The following is a 4,711-nucleotide window of genomic DNA, read 5'->3' as shown; positions in this document are numbered from 1 at the left end:
ACAGTGCTAGGGACTAAACCGAGGGCATCCAGCAGACCAGGCAAATGATCTACCACTGAGCTATAGCCCTGTCTCCATTTTAAAACTATCTCTCTCTCTTATTCTGGCTAGCCTTAAACTTGTTCTGTAGCCCAGGTGGGCCTTAAACTCATGATCCTCCCCGTCCTTGCAGAAGGATTAAGGGTTTGAAGCTGGCCCAGGCTACATGAGACTCTTGTCTCATGGGAAAAAAATAAATGTAAAAAAACTGATCTGTGGTTGTTTTGTTTTGTTTTGTTTTGTTTTTTGGTTTTTTGAGACAGGGTTTCTCTGTGAAGCCCTGGCTGTCCTGGAGCTCACTTTGTAGACCAGGCTGGCCTTGAACTGAGAAATCTGCCTGCCTCTGCCTCCCAAGTGCTGTGCTCTGTGTTTTACTGTAGAAACCTTAAGCAACATCTGTCCATTCGCACTGCTCTGGAATTACTCCATGTAGTATTAAGCAGGAGTTTTTCAGGCCTGGTCTTGCCTTGAAAAATTCCATTTCACAGCAGTTTCTGACTCCATTGTGAAGGTGGAGGGCAACTCCACACCTGAGTGGATGCTGAAGGAGGTCATCTGTCTGGCACCACCCAGGAGGCATAGATGGATGAATCACTTATTCTTAGGAATAGAAGTGGTGCCATTCAATAGATTTATTGGGGGTTAATTGAGATTGTAGGGACACTTTTGAAAGTCCTTGAGTTCTGCTAAGGCCTTGTAAACTCTTTACAGCCAGTCTGTAAGCCTTTACATTGAAGCGTCTACTTCAATTTCTTTTACTTTGTGATATGTAATCTGTGATCTGAAAAACCACACATTAATTAGGATTGAGATGGAGCGATAGCTTAGCCCATGAAGTGTTTGCCATGAAAGAACGAAGACCTGGCCGGGTGGTGGTGGCGCATGCCTTTGATCCCAGCACTTGGGAGGCAGAGGCAGGCAGATTTCTGAGTTGAAGGCCAGCCTGGTCTACAGAGTGAGTTCCAGGACAGCCAGGGCTGCACAGAGAAACCCTGTCTCAGAAAACCAAAACAAAAACCAAAAAACAAAAAAACGAAAAAAAAAACCAAAAAACAAAAAAAAAAAAGAACGAAGACCTGAATTCAGATCTCCAGCACACAGGTAAAAAGCCAGGTGTAATAGTGCTTAGAGGGTGCTGGAGAGATGGCTCAGTAGTTAAGAGCAGTGACGGGCCTTCCAAAGGTCCTAAGTTCAATTCCTGGCAACCACATGGTGGCTCACAACCATCTATAATGGCATCTGATGCCCTCTTCTGGTGTGTCTGAAGACAGCTACAGTGTACTCACATACAATAAATAAATAAATAAATAAATCTTTTTAAAAAATAGTGCTTGGAGACGGGAAGATCCCTGGAGCTTGCTGCCATTCAGTCTCTCTGCGTCAGTGAGCTCCAGGTTCAGTGTGAGATCCCATCAAAGAATGGGGATGGGGAGTGGGAGTGGAAAGATGACTCAGTGGTTAAGAACACTTGTTGCTCTTGCAGACCAGGGGTTTGTTTTCCAGCATCCACATGGTGGCTCACAACCATCCATAACTCCTATTCCAGGAGATCTGACATCCTCTTCTGGCCTCCTTGGATAGCAGGAATGTACATGGTTTACAGATATACATGTAGCCAAATATCTATACACACAAAATAATGAAATAAATAAAGATCAGACTTTATAACTTTTCAGAAGGCAGAATAGCTTGTTGCCATTGTTCTTGGTTGCCTACCAGAAGCATAGGAGCAATATGGCTAGGCCATATTGCTGAAGATATAGCACATTTTGGTATAGGACATTGAAAAATCTATTTAGAACTGGCCTGGAAAACTTTCTTCTCACTAGCTAGTTTTCATAGGTCTGTAAGCCTTTATATTGAAGCATCTACTTGAATTTCTTTTAGTGTGTGATATGTAATGTGTGATCTGAAAAAAATCACACATTAATTTAGGATTGAGATGGAGAGGTAACTTAGCCCATGAAGTGCTTACCCTGTAAGCAGGAAGACCCGAGTTCAGATCTGCTAGCTCCCAAGGTGCCATGTAGGCCGCTAGGGAGTAAAACTATAAATGGCATCACCCAGCAGTGAACTCTGAAAGTCAGAGCACCAACCCAGCAGGCAAGATGTGCCCACCGGCGCGATACTGACACGCAGGTTACAGGAGCAGCCAGCTGCTTTTGACTCGAATTTGAGGCCCTGCTCCAGAGATGGGAATTCACACCAGGAACTGTAAACCCTGGCTAAAAAGCTCATGGCTTGGGAGGTGGTGGACCCTAAAGTCAAAGCTACTACTGTCAGTCTTACTAAATGGACAGGTAATCAAACTGATTTCTAACTGTTTCTGTTTATACACAGAGGTTAGTATGGCTCTCAACCTTAGCCGGAAAGATTGCTTTCTCCAGTGGAATGCAAGGAGTCACAACTGGTCTAAGTGCCGAGAATAATTCACTGTGGAGTGTTCAGTCCCATTGATATCATCGACATTTATATCAATTGTACCTCCTTCCCCAATCCTGAGGGTCAGGGAACACTGGAACAAGAGGCTGTAAGAGCCGGGGAGTGTGGAAGAGGGCTGCGGAACGCTCTTTTCAGGCCATGGCCTAGTCATGAGCTCACAGACTCACTGATGTGGTTACCTGCATCAAACCTGGATGAGAAAAGGCAAATTAGATCAGTCAACATTCCAGCAGGCTGCACACATCCAGCCCAGTGAATTATGATAGAGAAAAAACAGAGGAGAGGGTAGGAAGATGGGAGGGGACACAATGGGGGCCATCCTGGGAGAGTGGGAGGGAAAACCAAGGGTGGGTAGGTAGGATCGAGATACAGTGTATACATGCATGAAATTATCAAAGAAGAAAGAAAAGATTTTTTTGTTTGTTTGTTTGTTTGTTTGTTTTGTTTTTTGAGACAGGGTTTCTCTGTGTAGCCCTGGCTGTCCTGGAACTCACTCTGTAGACCAGGCTGGCCTTGAACTCAGAAATCCACCTGCCTCTGCCTCCCAAGTGCTGGGATTAAAGGCATGCACCACCACCGCCCGGTGAAAGAAAAGATTTTAAGAAAGAAAAAAGGTGGAGAGAAAACTGATGCTTGACCTCAAACTTTGGCCCCCACACTTCTGTGTGCACGTGTACATATATGAACATATATACACATACCATACAAACCCAAAACACCAGCACACAAGAACTTGTATTTTCTTCAGCCTGTCAAAGAAAACAAGATTTCATAAGTTGCTGCCAACGGAACCGTTGCTCCCTGTGGGTTTATTGCTATTGAATACACTGTGATTCATATTAATTCTGATTGTGAAAAGACAGAAATGTGTTTGTCCATTTTCTGGCAGAGCACATCAACAGCAGTAGCTCACATGTGCAATCCTAGCACTCCGAAGGCAAAGGCTGAAGTGAGCTGCGAATTTGAGGCTAGCTTGGGCTACATAGTAAATCAAGCCAGCCAGGGCTTCACAAAAAAGATCCTGCCTTGGGGACTGTCAAGATGGCTCAATGGGTAAGAGCACTGACTGCTCTTCCGAAGGTCCTGAGTTCAAATTAAAACTAGAAACACAGCCGGGTGGTGGTGGTGCACAACTTTTATCCCAGCACTTGGGAGGCAGAGGCAGGCAGATTTCTGAGTTCGATGCTGGCTTGGTCTACAGAGTGAGTTCCAGGGCAGCCAGGGCTACACAGAGAAACCCTGCCCCCCAAACCAAAAACAACAAAAATACCCCCCAAAAGAAATAACCCACCCCCCAAAAAAACCAAACAAATAAAAAAAAAATCTTTGGAATGAATTCAGACCACTACTACCTTTCATTACCCCAGAAGTTAAGAATGTTGTCACACAATCTCTGAAGCCCATAGCTGTTTCCTGCTCTGTGCTGTAACCTGCAGTTCCCACTAATGTCAGTAGTGATGCCCTAATTTATGATTTCCATTTATTCAGTGTCTGCTGGAACCAGCCTATCTCCTTTCCCATCCAAGTATTTGGCAAAAGCCTTAAGTCTTAATTTATGACTTTCTTTTGGTAGCATGTTTTTCTGGTTTATTTTTGAGATCGTATTATGTAGCTCGTCATTATGTAGCTTGATACCTGGCTAGACTGCCCCCCGAACTCACAGAAATATTCCTGCCTCTGCCTCAAAGGCATGCACCACCTCCCTTAGCAGAATCTTATTCTGAGCAACCCCGACTCCATGTCCCCAGGCCATGGTAACTCACATTTGGCTTAGAATAAACTCTCTCTTACTTCCCCGAGGTAAGAGTTGAGATTTTAAATAAACGGGTTCTAAGGCTTTTACTCTTCCAGGTTCTTTTTAAAAATAGGCTACTTCACTTTATTTTTTCCCTCATATAAAAATTCTGTGTTGTTGCAGGATATTTGATCACTCTGTGATCCCGGAGATTGTGTTATTTGCTGAAAATAACTTGTTTCTAGGTGTGGTGTAGCTCTGCCCTTAGCACACACCTTTAATCCCAAACAATGAAGGTAAAGTTAGTTTGTAGACAGAAGCACCCATGTTTGAAAGTAATGTCTAATTGAGAGGCAAAGTGACAAATCAGAGAAAGATTTGACAGAATAACATATGTCCCACCTTTCAAGGGAAGCTACTTCTACTTAAGGAGCATTGCAGAGAGAGAGAGAGAGAGAGAGAGAGAGAGAGAGAGAGAGAGAGAGAGAGAGAGAG

The 4,711-nt window shown here is 44.0% G+C and overlaps 1 long non-coding RNA gene across 1 annotated transcript; it reads right to left on the bottom strand.

Annotated features, from left to right (window-relative positions):
* Nucleotides 1–2,487: 2,487 nt before the first annotated feature.
* On the bottom strand, nucleotides 2,488–3,225 carry LOC116078990. Its single transcript, XR_004113697.1, has 2 exons — nucleotides 3,183–3,225; nucleotides 2,488–2,671 (listed from the first exon to the last, which is right to left on the bottom strand). It is a non-coding gene; the product is annotated as an uncharacterized LOC116078990 (long non-coding RNA).
* Nucleotides 3,226–4,711: the final 1,486 nt, after the last annotated feature.

Source organism: Mastomys coucha, unplaced genomic scaffold (assembly GCF_008632895.1).
Source record: "Mastomys coucha isolate ucsf_1 unplaced genomic scaffold, UCSF_Mcou_1 pScaffold5, whole genome shotgun sequence".
Taxonomy (NCBI): domain Eukaryota; kingdom Metazoa; phylum Chordata; class Mammalia; order Rodentia; family Muridae; genus Mastomys; species Mastomys coucha.
Note: the sequence above shows the minus strand (reverse complement) of the source record. Positions and strands in the feature narration are given on the sequence as shown.